The sequence below is a fragment of the Dama dama genome, chromosome 12 (genome assembly GCF_033118175.1).
Source record: "Dama dama isolate Ldn47 chromosome 12, ASM3311817v1, whole genome shotgun sequence".
NCBI classification, from domain to species: domain Eukaryota; kingdom Metazoa; phylum Chordata; class Mammalia; order Artiodactyla; family Cervidae; genus Dama; species Dama dama.
In genome coordinates, this window is record NC_083692.1 from 91,678,045 (window position 1) to 91,698,657 (window position 20,613).

Consider the following 20,613-nt stretch of genomic DNA (forward strand, 5'->3'; position numbering starts at 1 on the left):
ACATATTTTAAGAGTTTTATTTAAATAGGATCATATAGTATATATTTTTTCCTTGTCTGCTTGCTTTCATTCAGCAGTTATTTTCCAGTTCACTCATGTTGTTGCCATGTAACAAAAGTCCATTCCTCTTCACTGCTGAGTAGTATTCCATTGCATACTATGCTACAGTTTACCTATTCATTCATCTGTTGATGGACAGTTAGGTTGTTTATGGTCTCTCCTTCTACAAATAAAGCTGCCATGTACCTTCATGTATATATACACATATGAACATCCATTTATTTTTCTCCTGGTAAATAATTACCTAGAAGTGGAATGGCTAGAACCCATGTTAGATATAAGTTTAATTTTTAAAGAAACTGTAAAATTGTTTTCCAAAGAAGTTGTTCTACTTCATATTCTCAATGGCAGTATATGAGAATTCCAGTACCTCCACATCTCATTAAGACTTGACAAAATCAATTCCTTAAATTTTAGCCATTCTAAGAGTTGTATAGCGGTAACTCAATTTAAATTTGCATTTCCCTAATAACTACTGTTGAGCACAATTTTATCCACATTTTTGTCATCTATACATCTCCTGTGGCGAACTATCAAAATATTTTTCCAAGGTTTTAATGTGCTTTTTCCCCTTACTGTTGAGTTTTCTGAGTTTGAATATATAGGTCTTTTTATCAGATAAATGCTTTGCAGAATTTTCTCCCAGATTGTGGCTTATCTTTTTATTCTCTTAAGAATGTTTTTTAAAGAACAAAGTTTTGTCTTTTTATGGACTCAAATTTATCAATTGGCCTTTATATGAACCTTCATTTTATTGTTTTATCTAAGGAATCTGTGCCAAAGACAAGATACAAAGATTTTTTTCTTGTTTTCTCAAGAAGTTTTATATTTATTAGTTTAACATTTAAGTTTATGTCCCCTTTTTTGGTTAAGTTTTAAGATATGAGGGATGGATTTAAGCTCTTTTATTGAACATATAAATGAAATTATTTCCAGCATCGTTTTTTTTTTTTTTTTTCATTTATTTTTATTAGTTGGAGGCTAATTACTTTACAATATTGTAGTGGGTTTTGTCATACATTGACATGAATCAGCCATGGAGTTACATGTATTCCCCATCCCGATCCCCCCTCCCACCTCCCTCTCCACCCAATCCCTCTGAGTCTTCCCAGTGCACCAGGCCCGAGCACTTGTCTCATGCATCCAACCTGGGTGATCTGTTTCACCATAGATAATATACATGTTTCGATGCTGTTCTCTTGAAACATCCCACCCTCGCCTTCTCCCACAGAGTCCAAAAGTCTGTTCTGTACATCTGTGTCTCTTTTTCTCTTTTGCATATAGGGTTATCATTACCATCTTTCTAAATTCCATATATATGTGTTAGTATGCTGTAATGGTCTTTATCTTTCTGGCTTACTTCACTCTGTATAATGGGCTCCAGTTTCATCCATCTCATTAGAACTGATTCAAATGAGTTCTTTTTAATGGCTGAGTGATATTCCATGGTGTATATGTACCACAGCTTCCTTATCCATTCGTCTGCTGATGGGCATCTAGGTTGCTTCCATGTCCTGGCTATTATAAACAGTGCTGCGATGAACATTGGGGTGCATGTGTCTCTTTCAGATCTGGTTTCCTCACTGTGTGTGCCTAGAAGTGGGATTGCTGGGTCACATGGCAGTTCTATTTCCAGTTTTTTAAGAAATCTCCACACTGTTCTCCATAGCGGCTGTACTAGTTTGCATTCCCACCAACAGTGTAAGAGGGTTCCCTTTTCTCCACACCCTCTCCAGCATTTATTGCTTGTAGACTTTTGGATAGCAGCCATCCTGACTGGCGTGTAATGGTACCTCACTGTGGTTTTTGATTTGCATTTCTCTGATGATGAGTGATGTTGAGCATCTTTTCATGTGTTTGTTAGCCATCTGTATGTCTTCTTTGGAGAAATGTCTGTTTGGTTCTTTGGCCCATTTTTTGATTGGGTCATTTATTTTTCTGGAATTGAGCTGCAGGAGTTGCTTGTATATTTTTGAGATTAATCCTTTGTCTGTTGCTTCGTTTGCTATTACTTTCTCCCAATCTGAGGGCTGTCTTTTCACCTTGCTTATAGTTTCCTTTGTTGTGCAAAAGCTTTTAAGTTTCATTAGGTCCCATTTGTTTATTTTTGCTTTTATTTCCAATATTCTGGGAGGTGGGTCATAGAGGATCCTACTGTGATTCATGTCGGAGAGTGTTTTGCCTATGTTCTCCTCTAGGAGTTTTATAGTTTCTGGTCTTACATTTAGATCTTTAATCCATTTTGAGTTTATTTTTGTGTATGGTGTTAGAAAGTGTTCTAGTTTCATTCTTTTACAAGTGGTTGACCAGTTTTCCCAGCACCACTTGTTAAAGAGGTTGTCTTTTTTCCATTGTATATCCTTGCCTCCTTTGTCGAAGATAAGGTGTCCACAGGATCGTGGATTTATCTCTGGGCTTTCTATTCTGTTCCATTGATCTATATTTCTGTCTTTGTGCCAGTACCATACTGTCTTGATGACTGTGGCTTTGTAGTAGAGCCTGAAGTCAGGCAGGTTGATTCCTCCAGTTCCATTCTTCTTTCTCAAGATTACTTTGGCTATTCAAGGTTTTTTCCAGCATCACTTCTTAAAAAGACTATTCTTTCTTCACTACATTACCTTTGTACCTTTCTAAAAAAAAATCACTTATCTATATGTGGGTGGGTTTATTTCTGAACTCTGTCTCCTCATTCTATTTGTCAACCTTTATGTCAGTATCAGTATCACACCATTTTGACTGCTTAAGTTTTCTAGTATGTCTTTAAATTAGGTATGTTAATCTTCCAATTTTGCTGTCTTTTCTCAAAGTTGTTTTGGCTATTCTAGGCTATTACATTTCTATATATCTTTTAGAATCACCTAGTTTATTTCCATAAAACAACCTAAAGGGATTTTTATAGGGATTACATTGCATCTATAGATCCATTTGGAGAGAATTCATATCATATAATATTGAGTCTTCCAACCAATTAACAAGATGTATGTCTCCATTTATATTTTCTACATAGATGATTATGTAATCTGTGGGGAAAAAAAGTCAGTTTTACTCCTTCCTTTCTAATGTGAGGCTTCTTACTTGGTTTTCTGACCTGTTTATACTGGTGAGAACCTCTACTACAAAGTTTAAAATAAGTGGTGAGAATAAACATCTTTATCTTGTTCTTGGATCTTAAACAGAAAGCTTTTAGTCCTTCACCATTAAGTATGATGTTAAATGTTAGTTTTTCATAGATGCCCTTTATCAAGTTGAGAAAGTTACCTTTTATTCCAACTTTGAGTGTTTTTATCATGAAAGTGAAGGTTTTTGCATTCTGTCAAATGTTTCTTTTGCATCAATTAAGATGATCATATGGTGAATTACAGTAACTAATTTTCTAATCTTAAACCAATCTTGAATTCCTAGAATAAGCTACACTCACTTGATTGTGACACAGTATCTTTAAACATACTGTTGAATTTGATTCTTTGGCAAGATTTTCAACTGTCCAAAGTTTACTCCATTTCTGCTCATCCCAGTGACTATTCCAACCCCAAAACACATTTTTGGAAGCCTTCATTAGGGAAGATTTGTCCCTTCTGCTTCATTTATTTAACAGTCATTTGTTTATATTAATATGAGCATGGCTCATACATACATATGTTCTTTTTTCTTATTAATGTTTTTGCTTTATTACCTGTATACCAAGAAACCAGAGTATATGTAACATATACTCTGAAGAGAGTTTCATAAATAGAATAATGTCTAAAGGCATCACAACAGCTATTTCAGTTACCTCACAGGGATCTTTCTAGGTTCCAAACTCACAGATAAATTCTAGAAACTGAATCTACCTAACAAAACGTCGAAGAAATCTATTACAAGGTACAGAATATGTCTTAAAAATTAAGCGTCTTATAGTCTCTTCAATAGGGGGTGCTGGGAAAACTGTGAAAAAGCTACATGTGAAAGAATGAAACGAGAGCACTTCCTAACATCATACACAAAAATAAAACTCAAAATGGATTAAAGACTTAAATGTAAGGCCAGAAACTATAAAGCTCTCTTAGAGGAAAATAAAGGAAGTACCCTCTTTGACATGCATCACAACAAGATCCTCTTTGAAATAAAAATAAACAAATGTGACTTAATTAAGCGAAAAGTTTCACACAGCAAGGCAAACTATAAACAAGATTAAAAGACAACCCTCAGAGTGGGAGAAAACAATAGCAAACAAAACAACTGACAAAGGATTAATCTCCAGAATATATAAGCAGCTCATACAGATCACATCAGGAAAACAAACAGCCCAATCAAAAAATGGGCAGAAGACCCAAACAGACATTTCTCCAAAGAAATACAGATGGCTAATAAGCACACAAAAGATGTTCAACATTGTCCAGTGTTAGAGAAACGCTAATCAAAACTACACTGAAGAATCACCTCACACCAGTCAAAATGGCCATCATCAAAAAAATCTACAAACAATAAATTCTGGAGAGGGCGTGGAGAAAAGGGAACCCTCTTGCACCACTGGTGGGAATGTAAATTGATACAGCCAGTATGGCGGGCAGTATGGAGATTCCTTAAAAAACTAGGAATAAAACCACCATATGACGCAACAATCCTACTCCTGGGCATATACCCTGAGGAAACCATTAACCAGAAAAGACATATGAAGGTGAGGGTGGGATGTTTCGAAAGAACAGCATGTATACTATCTATGGTGAAACAGATCACCAGCCCAGGTGGGATGCATGAGACAAGTGCTCGGGCCTGGTGCACTGGGAAGACCCAGAGGAATCGGGTGGAGAGGGAGGTGGGAGGGGGGATTGGGATGGGGAATACGTGTAAATCTATGGCTGATTCATATCAATGTATGACAAAACCCACTGAAATGTTGTGAAGTAATTAGCCTCCAACTAATAAAAAAAAATAAAAATAATAAAAATTAAAAAAAAAAAACCTAGGAATAAAACCACCATATGACGCAACAATCCTACTCCTGGGCATATACCCTGAGGAAACCATTAACCAGAAAAGACATATGTATCCCAATGTAAAACGCAGCACTACTTACAACAGCAAAGACACAGAAGCAACCTGATGTCCACTGACAAAAGAATGGATAGAGAAGCTGTGGCATATTTATACAATGGAATATTGCTCAGCCATAAAAGGAATGCATCTGAGTCAGTTCTAATGAGGTGGATGAACCTAGTGCCTATCATACGAGTGAAGTCGGAAAAACAAGTATCATATTTTAATGCATATATACATTAAACCCAGAAAGATGGTACTGATGAACCTATCTGCAGGGCAACAGTGGAGACACAGAGAGAACAGGCTTGTGGACACAGCAGGGGGAAGGAGAGGGTGGGACAAATGGCGAGAGTAACACAGAGACATATACCGGACCATACATAAAATAGATAGCCAGCGGGAATTTGCTGTTATGATGCAGGAGCTCAAACCTGAACTCTGTGACAACTTAGAGGGGTGGGACAGGGTGGGAGGAGGGAAGGAGATTCAAGAGGGAGGGGACATATGTATACCTGTGGCTGATTCATGCTGATGTACGGCAGAAACCAACACTACACTCTAAAGCAATTATCCTTCAATTAAAAATAAATTTTAAAAAATACAAAAATTAAGCTTTCCTAATAAAAGGAAAGTATTTCTAAAATATTGTTCTCAAATAGTAATGAAGGAATGTAAAGATTGGTTCATCTTCCTCCTTTGTATGTATAGCTGCTGTTGTTGCTGTTGAGTCACTAAATCCTGTCCAACTCTTTTTACGACCCCATGAACTGTAGCCCGCCAGGCTTCTCTGTTCAAGGGATTTCCCAAGCAAGAATAGTGGGGTCGGTTGTATTCCCTCCTCCAGGGGATACTACCGACCGAGGGATTGAACCTGCGTCTCCTGCACTGCAGGCAGAGTCTTCACCGCTGAGCCACCATGGAAGCTCCTACATGTATAGTTAGTTCATATAAAAGCACAGCTATGAAATGAATTTTACTGTCTTCTTGTCCAGAAAGAAAAAAGTCGGTTGATCAAATGAGGCAGACAAAGTCTATAGAGAAATATGTTTAGCCTCCTTAAATAGTAAAAGTAGAAAATTGATGAAACAGAAACCTCAGAGTTTCTCATTTTTTCTACTTTTACTATTTAAGGAAGCTAAACATATTTTTTAACAGACTTTGTTTGCTTCATTTGATTAACCCATCTTTCTGTTTCTGGACAATAAGACAGTAAAATTAATCTCACATACACTTACCACACTAATATAAATGATTATTTTAAAAACACTACAAATTTCTCTAAGCTATAAATTCCATGCCAGCACGTACTAAACTATCTAGACTTTAACTTCCAAGAGTGCACAAATCTTCCTCTAATCTATCCAAATTATTACAAATGTAAAATCAGTCAAATTCCAGTTTTCAAACAGTTGCTCTGTTTTTAACTATACAAAGAGTTACTTAAAATATACTTCCTCTCTTCAAAACAATATTAAAAAAGTGAATCTGACTTCCCTGTGAAAACAATTTTACAATACCAGTTGCAATTCCCTGCCAAAAGCCTAAAATTTATTAAAGACTTGTATGCAAAAAAACACCTGAGGTAGTTATGGAGCAGAAAGCACATTAAGTATAGATAATTTCCCATATACTGAATAGTAGAGCATTCTGTAAAGTGTAAACTTAAATGATATAATGATCACATGAATTTCAAGTTCATCCGAACTGCTTTAAAAGCCTGGTAAAGCTGTGAAGCTCTTACAGGGCCAGATAACCACTTCTGCCACTCCACTCCCCAACTCCTCTGGCCACCTCAAGGGCAAGGCTATACCACAGCCAGAATCAGTAAGGGTCCAGGAGATCCACTCTCACCACTATTATTCAACATAGTTTTTGAAGTCCTAGCTACAGCAATCAGAGAAGAAAAGAAATAAAAGGAATCCAGATCAGAAAAGAAGTAAAGCTCTCACTGTTTTCGATGACATGACACTATACATAGAAAACCCTAAAGATACTATCAGAAAATTACTAGAGCTAATCAGTGAATTTAGCAAAGTCACAGGATAAAACATCAATACACAGAAATGACTTGCATTCCTATATACTAACAATGAAAAAATAGAGAAATGAAGGAATCATCCCATTCACCATTGCAACAAAAAGAACAAAGTATCTAAAATAAACCTATCTGAAGAGACAAAAGAACTGTATACAGAAAATTATAAGACACTGGTGAAAGAAATCAAATATGACATAAACAGATACAGATACATACGATGTTCCTGGGTAGGAAGATTCAAAATTGTGAAAATGACTATACTACCAAATGCAATCTACAGATTCAATGCAATCCCTATGAAATTACCAATGGCATTTTTCACAGAACTAGAACAAAAAATTTCACAATTCATATGGAAACACAAAAGACCCTGAATAGCCAAAGCAGTCTTGAGAAAGAAGAATGGAGCTGGAGGAATCAGCCTTCCTGACTTCAGGTTATACTACAAAGCTACGGTCATCCAGACAGTATGGTACTGTCTGGCACAGAAACAGAAATACAGACCAATGGAACAAGATAGAAAGCCCAGAAATAAACCCATGCACCTATGGGTACCTTATTTTTGAATATTGTATATTTTTTAATATATTGTATATTTTTGAATTGTATTGTATATTTTTGAATATACAATGAGGAAAAGAGAGCCTCTTCAATAAGTGGTGCAGGGAAAACTGAACAGCTACATGTAAAAGAATGAAATTAGAATGCTAACACCATACACAAAGATAAACTCAAAATGGATCAAAGACCTAAATGTAAGACCAGAAACTATAAAACTCTTAGAGGAAAACATAGGCAGAACACTTGATGACATATATCAAAGCAAGATCCTCTATGACTCACCTCCTAGAGTAGTGGAAACACAAACGGAAGTAAACAAACGGGACCTAGTTAAAAACTTTTTCACAGCAAAGTTAAAGTTAAGTTGCTCAGTCATGTCCAACTCTTTGTGACCCCATGGACTGTAGCCCACCAGGCTCCTCCATCCATGGGATTCTCTAGGCAAGAACACTGGAGTGGGTTGCCAAAGGAACCTATAACAAGGTGAAAAGACAACCCTCAGAATGGGAGAACATAATAGCAAATGAAACAATGGACAAAGGATTAATCTCCAGAATATATAAGCAGCTCATACAGTTCAATATCAGGAAAACAAACAGCCCAATCAAAAAATGGGCAGAAGGACCAGACAGACATTTCTCCAAAGAAGACATACAGATGGCTAACAAACACATGAAAAGATACTCAACATCACTCATTATTAGAGAAATGCAAATCAAAAACTACAATGAGATATCACCTCACACCAGTCAGAATGGCCATCATCAAAAAGTCTACAAACAATAAATGCTAGAGAGGGTGTGGAGAAAACAGAATGCTCTTGCACTACTGGTGGGAATGCAAACTGATACAGCCACTATGAAAGACAGTATGGAGATTCCTTTAAAAACTAGGAATAGACAGAGGAGCCAAGATGGCGGAGGAGTAGGACGGGGAGACCACTTTCTCCCCTACAAATTCATGGAAAGAACAATTGAACGCAGAGCAAACTTCACAAAAACAACTTCTGATTGCTAGCTGAGGTAATCAGGTGCCCAGAAAAGCAGCCCATTGTCTTCGAAAGGAGGTAGGACAAAATATAAAAGATAAAACGAGAGACAAAAGAGCGAGGGACGGAGATCCGTCCCAGAAAGGGAGTCTTAATAGAGGAAGTTTCCAAACACCAGGAAACCCTCGCACTGGCGGGTCTGGGGGAAGTTTTTAAATCTCGGAGGTGCTGAATTCTCTCAGCTTTTGCTTATCTGTAAAGCTTTTGAATTCTCCTTCATATCTGAATGAGATCCTTGCTGGATACAGTAATCTAGGGCTATCTATGGTGAAACAGATCACCAGCCCAGGTGGGATGCACGAGACAAGTGCTCCGGCCTGGTGCACTGGGAAGACCCAGAGGAATCGGGTGGAGAGGGAGGTGGGAGGGGGGATCGGGATTGGGAATACATGTAAATCCATGGCTGATTCATATCAATGTATGACAAAACCCACTGGAAAAAAATAATAAAAATAATAAAAAAAATAATAATAATAAAAAAATAAAAAATAAAATTAAATAAATAAATAAATAAATAAATCTCGGAGGGCAACCTAACTGGGAGGGGGAAAATAAATAAAACCCACATATTACATACCTAAAAGCAACTCCCAGCAGAAAAGTACCCTGACACATGCATCTGCCACCAGCAAGTGGGGGCAGAACGGAGAGGAGCGGGCCTGAGTGCCCTGAGGGCAATCGGAGGGAGCTTTTGTGAGTTACCAACTTAAACTGTGGGACAGCAAGAAAGAGAGAGGAAATTAACCTGCCCGAACACACTGCTGGCCATTCACAGAACAAAGGGACCGAGCAAGTCCAGAGGAGCTAGCCGGCTGCGGATGGGCCCAGCCCCGCCGGAGGCAGGAGGCAGGGGGGAGAGGAAAGGGGCAAACTCGGCCCCAGAGGCGGCATCCCCTACCACACTGCAAACAGGCCTCCAGTTTCTAACCAAAGACTTCCTGAGATTCTGGATGGTCCACATCCGCCGGGAGGGTCGCGGCTAGACAGAGGGCGCAGGCACCCGACCGGCGCGGGCGGGGACTGGGGCTGGGGACGCGGAGGGGACAAGGCGCACGCACCCGACTGGCACAGGCGGAAACTGAGGCTGGGACCGAGGAGGGGAGAAGGCACGCCGGACCCGGGGAGAGTGCGCCCTTCAAGCTCCGGGCTGCCTGAGCTGCTTGGGCCAGGGAAGGCACAAAACGCAGGCGCAGCCGAGTCCGCACTTTTGTGGAACGCCAGAGGGCTGGAACCGCGCGCAGTGCAGGGCATGCTCCACATAGAGCAGCCGGGAGCCTGAGGAGCGTAGACGGGGAAAGCAGCGCCAGCCCCTCCCCGCAGCGTGACGGAACTAGCTACCTGAACAAGAGACCACCACCGCCCGCCTGTGTTAGGGCAGAAATTAGGCACTGAAGAGACCGGCAGACAGAAGCCAAATAAACAAAGGGAACCGCTTCACAAGGGACCGGTGCAACAGATTAAAACCCCTGTAGATAACACCGACAACACGGGAAGGGGCCTGTAGATATCGAGAAGTGTAAGCTGGAACGAGGAGCTATCTGAAAATGAACCAAACCCACACTGCCCACAACAGCTCCAGAGAAATTCCTAGATATATTTTTACTTTTTTTTTTAAAATTTAAAAAAAATTTTTTTTATTTTTTATCTTTTATTTTCTTTCAAAATTCCCTGTTACTCCCCCATTACCCCTTAATTTTCATTTTCATAGATTTTTACGATTTTTTTTAATTAGGAAAAAAAGTTTCTTTTTTTTTCTTTTTCTCTTATTTCCTTTTAAAAGTCCTCTATTACTCCTCTGCTACTCCTTAATTTTCATTTTCATTTCACTATAACCTTGCAAAAAAAAAAAGAGAAGCCCTGTTTTAAACTGAACTTCATATATATTGTATTTTTTAAGAGTCTAACCTCTACTCTAGATTTTTAATCTTTGTTTTTCAGTATGTGATATAAATTTTGGACATTTAAGAATCCAATATTCAGTTCCCATTTTTATTCAGGAATGTGTTGATTACTCTCTCCCAATTTTGACTCTCTGTTTTCTACCTCAGAACACCTCTGTTTCCTCCTTTCCCCTTCTCTTCCCAATCCAATTCTGTGAATCTCTGTGGGTGTCTGGGCTACGGAGAACACTCTGGGAACAGACAACTGCGTAGATCTGTCTCTCTCCTCTTGAGTCCCCCTTTTTCTCCTCCTGCTCATCTCTATCTCCCTCCTCCCTCTCCTCTTCTTCATGTAACTCTGTGAACCTCTCTGGGTGTCCCTCATGGGGGAGAATCTTTTCACCATTAACCTAGAAGTTTTATTATCAGTGCTGCATAGTTGGAGAAGTCTCGAGACTACTGGAAGAATAAAACTGAAATCCAGAGGCAGAAGACTTAAGCCCAAAACTAGAGAACACCAGAAAACTCCTGATTACACGGAACATTAAGTAATAAGAGACCGTCCAAAAGCCTCCATACCTACACTGAAACCAACCACCACCCAAGAGCCAGTAAGTTTCAGAGCAAGACATACCACGCAAATTCTCCAGCAACACAGGAACATAGCCCTGAGTGTCAACATACAGGCTGCCCAAAGTCACACCTAACACACAGACCCATCTCAAAACTCATTACTGGGCACTCCATTGCACTCCAGAGAGAAGAAATCTAGTTCCACGCACCAGAACACTGACGCAAGCTTCCCTAACCAGGAAACCTTGACAAGCCAATCGTCCAACCCCACCCACTGGGTAAAACCTACACAATAAAAAGGAACCACAGACCTCCAGAATACAGAAAGCCCACTCCAGACACAGCAATCTAAACATGATGAAAAGGCAGAGAAATACCCAACAGGTAAAGGAACATGAAAAATGCCCACCAAGTCAAACAAAAGAGGAGGAGATAGGGAATCTACCTGAAAAAGAATTTAGAATAATGATAATAAAAATGATCCAAAATCTTGAAAACAAAATGGAGTTAAATAGCCTGGAGACAAAGATTGAGAAGATGCAAGAAATGTTTAATAAAGACCTAGAAGAAATAAAAAAGAGTCAATTAAAAATGAATAATGCAATAAATGAGATCAAAAACACTCTGGAGGGAACCAAGAGTAGAATAACAGAGACAGAAGATAGGACAAGTGAGGTAGAAGATAAAATGATGGAAATAAGTGAAGCAGAGAGGAAAAAAGAAAAAGAATCAAAAGAAATGAGGACAACCTCTGGGACACTGTGAAATGCCCCAACATTCGAATCATAGGAGTCCCAGAAGAAGAAGACAAAAAGAAAGGCCATGAGAAAATACTCGAGGAGATAATAGCTGAAAACTTCCATAAAATGGGGAAGGAAATAGCCACCCAAGTCCAAGAAACCCAGAGAGTCCCAAACAGGATAAACCCAAGGCGAAACACCCCAAGACACACATTAATCAAATTAACAAAGATCAAACACAAAGAACAAATATTAAAAGCAGCAAGGGAGAAACAACAAATAACACACAAAGGGATTCCCATAAGGATAACAGCTGATCTATCAATAGAAACCCTCCAGGCCAGAAGGGAATGGCAGGACATACTGAAAGTAATGAAAGAGAATAACCTAGATTATTGTATCCAGCAAGGATCTCATTCAGATATGAAGGAGAATTCAAAAGCTTTACAGACAAGCAAAAGCTCAGAGAATTCAGCACCACCAAACCCGGTCTAATGCTAAAGGATCTTCTCTAGACAGGAAACATAGAAAGGTTGTATAAACGTGAACACAAAACAACAAAGTAAATGGTAGTGGGACCATACCTATCAATAATTACCTTAAATGTAAATGGGTTGAATGCCCCAACCAAAAGACAAAGACTGGCTGAATGGATACAAAAACAAGACCCCTATATATGCTGTCTACAAGAGACCCACCTCAAAACAAGAGACACAGACAGACTAAAAGTGAAGGGCTGGAAAAAAATATTTCACGCAAACGGAGAACAAAAGAAAGCAGGAGTCACAATACTCATACCAGATAAAATAGACTTTCAAATAAAGGCTGTGAAAAGAGACAAAGAAGGACACTACATAATGATCAAAGGATCAATCCAAGAAGAAGATATAACAATTATAAATATATATGCACCCAACATAGGAGCACCGCGATATGTAAGGCAAACGCTAACAAGTATGAAAGAGGAAATTAACAGCAACATCATAATAGTGGGAGACTTTATTATTTTTTTGTTTTGTTTTGTTTATTAGTTGGAGGCTAATTACTTCACAACATTTCAGTGGGTTTTGTCATACATTGATATGAATCAGCCATAGATTTACACGTATTCCCCATCCCGATCCCCTCTCCCATCTCTCTCTCCACCCAATTCCTCTGGGTCTTCCCAGTGCACCAGGCCCGAGCATTGTCTCATGCATCCTAGTGGGAGACTTTTAATACCCCACTCACAACTATGGATAGATCAACTAAACAGAAAATTAACAAGGAAACACAAACTTTAAATGACACAATGGACCAGCTAGACCTAACTGACATCTATAGGACGTTTCACCCCAAAACAATCAACTTCACCTTTTTCTCAAGTGCACACAGAACCTTCTCCAGAATAGATCACATCCTGGGCCATAAATCTAGTCTTGGTAAATTCAAAAAAACTGAAATCATTCCAGTCATCTTTTCTGACCACAGTGCGGTAAGATTAGATCTCAATTACAGGGAAAAAATTGTTAAAAATTCAAACATATGGAGGCTAAGTAACATGCTTCTGAATAACCAACAAATCATAGAAGAAATCAAAAAAGAAATCAAAATATGCATAGAAATGAATGAAAATGAAAACTCAACAACCCAAAACCTATGGGACACTGTAAAAGCAGTGCTAATGGGAAGGTTCATAGCATTACAGGCTTACCTCAAGAAACAAGAAAAAAGTCAAATAAATAACCTAACTCTACACCTAAAGCAACTAGAAAGGAAGAAATGAAGAATCCCAGGGTTAGCAGAAGGAAAGAAATCTTAAAAATTAGGGCAGAAATAAATGCAAAAGAAACTAAAGAGATCATAGCAAAAATCAACAAAGCTAAAAGCTGGTTTTTTGAAAAAATAAACAAAATTGACAAATCGTTAGCAAGACTCATTAAGAAACAAAGGGAGAAGAACCAAATTAACAAAATTAGAAACGAAAATGGAGAGATCACAACAGACAACACTGAAATACAAAGGATCATAAGAGACTACTACCAGCAGCTCTATGCCAATAAAATGGACAACTTGGAAGAAATGGACAAATTCTTAGAAAAGTATCACTTTCCAAAACTGAACCAGGAAGAAATAGAAAATCTTAACAAACCCATCACAAGCAAGGAAATCGAAACTGCAATCAGAAATCTTCCAGCAAACAAAAGCCCAGGACCAGATGGCTTCACAGCTGAATTCTACCAAAAATTTAGAGAAGAGCTAACACCTATCTTACTCAAACTCTTCCAGAAAATTGCAGAAGAAGGTAAACTTCCAAACTCATTCTATGAGGCCACCATCACCCTAATTCCAAAACCACACACAGATGCCACAAAAAAGAAAACTACAGGCCAATATCACTGATGAACATAGATGCAAAAATCCTTAACAAAATTCTAGCAAACAGAATCCAACAACATATTAAAAAAATCATACACCATGACCAAGTGGGCTTTATCCCAGGAATGCAAGGATTCTTTAATATCCACAAATCAATCAATGTAATACACCACATTAACAAATTGAAAGATAAAAACCATATGATTATCTCAATAGATGCAGAGAAAACCTTTGACAAAATTCAACACCCATTTATGATTAAAACTCTCCAGAAAGCAGGATTGGAAGGAACATACCTCAACATAATAAAAGCTATATATGACAAACCAACAGCAAGCATTACCCTCAATGGTGAAAAATTGAAAGCATTTCCCCTGAAATCAGGAATAAGACAAGGGTGCCCACTCTCACCACTACTATCCAACATACTTTTGGAAGTTGTGGCCACAGCAATCAGAGCAGAAAAAGAAGTAAAAGGAATCCAGATAGGAAAAGAAGAAGTGAAACTCTCGCTGTTTGCAGATGACATGATCCTCTACATAGAAAACCCCAAAGACTCTACCAGAAAATTACTAGAGCTAATCAACAAATATAGTAAAGTTGCAGGATATAAAATTAACACACAGAAATCCCTTGCATTCCTATACACTAACAATTAGAAAACAGAGAAATTAAGGAAACAATACCATTCACCATTGCAACAAAAAGAATAAAATACTTAGGAGTATATCTACCTAAAGAAACAAAAGACCTATACATAGAAAACTATAAAACACTGATGAAAGAAATCAAAGAGGACACAAACAGATGGAGAAACACACCGTGTTCATGGATTGGAAGAATCAATATTGTCAAAATGGGTATTCTACCCAAAGCAATCTATAGATTCAATGCAATCCCTATTAAGCTACCAACAGTATTTTTGACAGAACTAGAACAAATAATTTCTCAATTTGTATGGAAATACAAAAAACCTCAAATAGCCAAAGTAATCTTGAGAAAGAAGAATGGAACTGGAGGAATCAACCTGCCTGACTTCAGACTCTACTACAAAGCCACAGTCATCAAGACAGTATGGTACTGGCACAAAGACAGAAATATAGATCAATGGAACAAAATAGAAAGCCCAGAGATAAATCCACAAACCTATGGACACCTTATCTTCAACAAAGGAGGAAAGAATATACAATGGAAAAAAGACAACCTCTTTAACAAGTGGTGCTGGGAAAACTGGTCAACCACTTGTAAAAGAATGAAACTAGAACACTTTCTAACACCATACACAAAAATAAACTCAAAATGGATTAAAGATCTAAATGTAAGACCAGAAACTATAAAACTCCTAGAGGAGAACATAGGCAAAACACTCTCCGACATAAATCACAGCAAGATCCTCTATGACCCACCTCCCAGAATATTGGAAATAAAAGCAAAAATAAACAAATGGGACCTAATGAAACTTAAAAGCTTTTGCACAACAAAGGAAACTATAAGCAAGGTGAAAAGACAGCCTTCAGAATGGGAAAAAATAATAGCAAACGAAGCAACAGACAAAGGATTAATCTCAAAAATATACAAGCAACTCCTGCAGCTCAATTCCAGAAAAATAAATGACCCAATCAAAAAATGGGCCAAAGAACCAAACAGACATTTCTCCAAAGAAGACATACAGATGGCTAACAAACACATGAAAAGATGCTCAACATCACTCATCATCAGAGAAATGCAAATCAAAACCACAGTGAGGTACCATTACACGCCAGTCAGGATGGCTGCTATCCAAAAGTCTACAAGCAATAAATGCGGGAGAGGGTGTGGAGAAAAGGGAACCCTCTTACACTGCTGGTGGGAATGCAAACTAGTACAGCCGCTATGGAGAACAGTGTGGAGATTCCTTAAAAAACTGGAAATAGAACTGCCATATGACCCAGCAATACCACTTCTAGGCATACACAGTGAGGAAACCAGATCTGAAAGAGACACATGCACCCCAATGTTCATCGCAGCACTGTTTATAATAGCCAGGACATGGAAGCAACCTAGATGCCCATCAGCAGACGAACGGATAAGGAAGCTGTGGTACATATACACCATGGAATATCACTCAGCCATTAAAAAGAACTCATTTGAATCAGTTCTAATGAGATGGATGAAACTGGAGCCCATTATACAGAGTGAAGTAAGCCAGAAAGATAAAGACCATTACAGCATACTAACACATATATATGGAATTTAGAAAGATGGTAATGATAACCCTATATGCAAAAGAGAAAAAGAGACACAGATGTACAGAACAGACTTTTGGACTCTGTGGGAGAAGGCGAGGGTGGGATGTTTCAAGAGAACAGCATCGAAACATGTATATTATCTATGGTGAAACAGATCACCCAGGTTGGATGCATGAGACAAGTGCTCGGGCCTGGTGCACTGGGAAGACTCAGAGGGATTGGGTGGAGAGGGAGGTGGGAGGGGGGATCGGGATGGGGAATACATGTAACTCCATGGCTGATTCATGTCAATGTATGACAAAACCCACTACAATATTGTAAAGTAACTAGCCTCCAACTAATAAAAATAAATGGGGGGAAAAAAAAGAGGCATGAAGGAAATAAAACGTTAAAAAAAAAACAAAACAGGAATAAAACCATATGATTCAGCAATCCCACTCCTAGGCATATACCCTGAGGAAACCAAAATTGAAAAAGACGCAAGTACACCAAAGTTCATCACAGCACTATTTACAACAGCTAGAACATGGAAGCAACCTAGATGTCCACTGACAGATGAATGGATAAAGAAGTTGTGGTACATATACACAATGGAGTATTACTCAGCCATAAAAAGGAATGCCTTTGAGTCAATTCTAATGAGGTGGATGAATCTAGAGCCTATTATACAGCGTGAAGTAAGTCAGAAAGAGAAAGATAAATATCATATGCTAATGCATAAATATGGAATCTAGAAAGATAGTACTGATGAACTTATCTGCAAGGCAGCAATGGAGAAACAGTCATAGAGAACAGACTTATGGACATGGGGAGGAGAAGGGAAGAGAGGGTGAGATGTATGGAGACAGGAACATGGAAACTTACACTGCCATACGTAAAATAGATAGCCAATGGGAATTTGCTGTATGTCTCAGGGAACTCAAACAGGAGCTCTGTAACAACCAACAGGGTGGGATGGTGAGAGAGATGAGAGGGAGGTTCAAAAGGGAGGGGACATATCTATGGCTGATTCGTGCTGATACTTGACAGAAAACAAAATTCTGTAAAGCAATTATCCTTCAATTAAAAAATAAATAAATTATAAAAATAATAAATTTTTTAAAAATAGGTCCAGGAGGAAAAAACACCATTGCAGGTATACATGATGTGTAACAGCACTGCTGGATCATAGAGAAAGCAAGGGAATTCCAGAAAAACATCTACCTCTGTTTCATTGACAGTGCTAAAGCCTTTGACTGTGTGGATCATAAACTGGAAAACTCTTAAAGAGATGGGAATACAAGACCATCCAACCTGTCTCCTGAGAAACCTGCATGCGGGTCAAGATGCGACAGAACCTTGTATAGGACAACTGACTGGTTCAGGATTGAGAAAGGAGTATGACACGGCTGTTTACTGTCATCCTGTATATTTAACTTATATGCAGAGCACATCATGTGAAATGCCAGAATGAATGAATTACAAGTTGGAATCAATACTGCTGGGAGAAATGTCAACAACCTCAGATACGCAGATGATACCACTCTAATCGCAGAAAGCTAAGAAGAACTAAAGAGCTTCTTGATGAGGGTGAAGGAGGAGAGGAAAAAGCCAGCTTAAAACTCAATATTAAAAAAACTAGATAATGGCATCCAGTCCCATCACTTCATGGAAAATAGAAGGGGAAAAGGTGGGAGCAGTGACAGATTTCCTCTTCTTTGGCTCTAAAAGCACTGCAGATGGTGACTGCAGCCATGAAATTAGAAGACAACTACTTGGCAGGGAAGCTATGACAAACCTAAACAGTGTGTTAAGAAGCAAAGACTCACTTTGCTGACAAAGGTCCATTTAGCCAAGGCTATGGTCTTTCCAGTAGTCATGCAGGGATGTGAGAGTTGGACTATAAAGAAAGCTGAGTGATAAAGAATTGATGCTTTTGAACTGTGGTGTTGGAGAAGACTCGAGAGTCCCTTGGACTGCAAGGAGATCCAACCAATCCATCCTAAAGGAACTCAGTCCTGAATATTCATTGGAAGGACTGATGCTAAAGCTGAAACTCCAACACTTTGGCCACCTGATGCAAAGAACTGACTCATTTGAAAAGACCCTGATGCTAGGAAAGATGGAAGGCAGGAGGAGAAGGGGACGAAAGAGGATGAGATGGCTGGATGGCATCACCAACTCAATGGACATGAGTTTGAGTAAACTCGGAGCTGGCAATGGAAAGGGAGGCCTGGCATGCTGCAGTCCATGGAGTCACAAAGAGTCGGACATGACTGAGTGACTGAACTGAACTGAATGGTCTTTCCAGTAGTCATGTAAGGATGTGAGAGCTGGACCATAAAGAAAGCTGAGCACCAAAGAATTGATGTTCTCGAACTGTGGTGCTGGAGAAGACTCTTGAGAGTCCCCTGGACAGCAAGGAGATCAAGCCAGTCAATCTTAAAGGAAATCAACTCTGAATACTCATCGGAAGGACTGATGCTGACCCTGAAACTCCAATACTTTGGCTACCTGATGCAAACAGCTGACTTATTGAAAAGACCCTGATGCTGGGTAAAACTGAAGGCAGAAGGAAAAGAAGGGGTGAGAGGATGAGATGGTTGGATGGCATCACTGATTCAAAGGACATGAACTTGGGCAAACTCCAAGAGATGGTGAGGGAAAGGGAAGCCTGGCATGCTGAGGAGTCCACGGGGTCACAAAGAGTGGGATACAGCTTGGCAACTGAACAACAACAACATTATCCAAAACCAAAGGCGATGGGTCTTGTTCATAGAAAGAGGTTAGGAAGCAGACTGTTTGAACAACCCAGCTTGTACACAGCCATTTTAAGCCAAAGAATAAGTAGAAGTATAGTTGGAAAAACATGATCAATTGATCTAAACTAAGTAGTTCTCAATTGTAATCGGCCTAAGTTTACAACAAAGTATTTGTGGTATTTTGAATATTTATTCATAATAAATCCAACTAAGTAACCCAATTCTTCATCAGACTAAATAACTAAATAAAAGAAGCTTCCTACTGCTTGCCATCCTGACTCTTCCACATCAAAGCCTACTGGAAAACAATCTCAAATAAGCCACTTGTGTTTGCTTAATGTCTTCAAATAACACACTGCCAAGTATAGTACAACTTTCATAGAAAATGTTTCTCCCTAAATTATTAAAAACCTTAGCACACAGATTTATATGAACTTTATACAGCTTATTTCACATTACATATCAATATCAGAGGTATTAATTACAACTACAATTTGGCAAAACAGGGAAAACAAAGTATTTCATTATTTTTAAAGGAAGAGCAATTCATTTAACTACAATAAATGGGTACAACTTAACTAAAGTACTAAACGTTTAACCTTTAGTAACTCAAGAGTAGTCATTAAGAGCATGTAGCTTTAGAAATAGGATTGAGTTTGAATCCAGACTCTCTCAGCTAAAATTATGTAACTTCAAGGAAAATTTAGACCTAAATCTGAGATTTTCTATTTGCAAAATAGGAATAACAATGGAATCTACTTTTATATGGATGAAATAATACCTGTAAGTGCTAAGCAGGGGATGTACAGGCACATGGGAAATGATCTAAATGTTAGTTGCTGGTACCTCTATTACACAATACTGCAGTGCAAACAGTTTTGCTCACAGATTCTACTTACAGAAGTGACATCTGGCTTCTGATAAAATCTTGAAAATTTTTGGCACAGGTTGGTAACTTCATTACTACCAGAATCAAGTAATACATGAAATTCCCGATGATGCAGATGATGTAAAGGCATTAGAATAAAAGAGAACCTAAGAAATACATCATTAATATAGACTGCCAATGTGGATGCAGGACTCAAATAAAGGCAGTCCACCAAAAAAAAAAAGGCTACTATAAAAATATTTATAGGTTAAAAGTAAAGAAAAAAGATATAATATGCAAATATAAATTAAAAGAAAGCTAGAACAGTTGTAGTGATATCAGATAAAATAGATGACAAAAAAAGGATTATTACCAGGGATAATGAGGGACACTACATAATGATAAAGAATTCAAAGCACAAAGAAAACATATAAATATATATCTACTTAACAACACTGTCCAACTACATGAAAGATAGAACTAAAACAGAGAAAAATCC

General features: G+C 38.4%; 1 protein-coding gene across 2 annotated transcripts in view; it reads right to left on the reverse strand.

Moving 5' to 3' along the window:
- SCAMP1 (secretory carrier membrane protein 1) overlaps positions 1-20,613 on the reverse strand; it is a 128,109-nt gene that overhangs the window by 28,783 nt on the left and 78,713 nt on the right. The gene's annotated exons all lie outside the window — the stretch shown is intronic.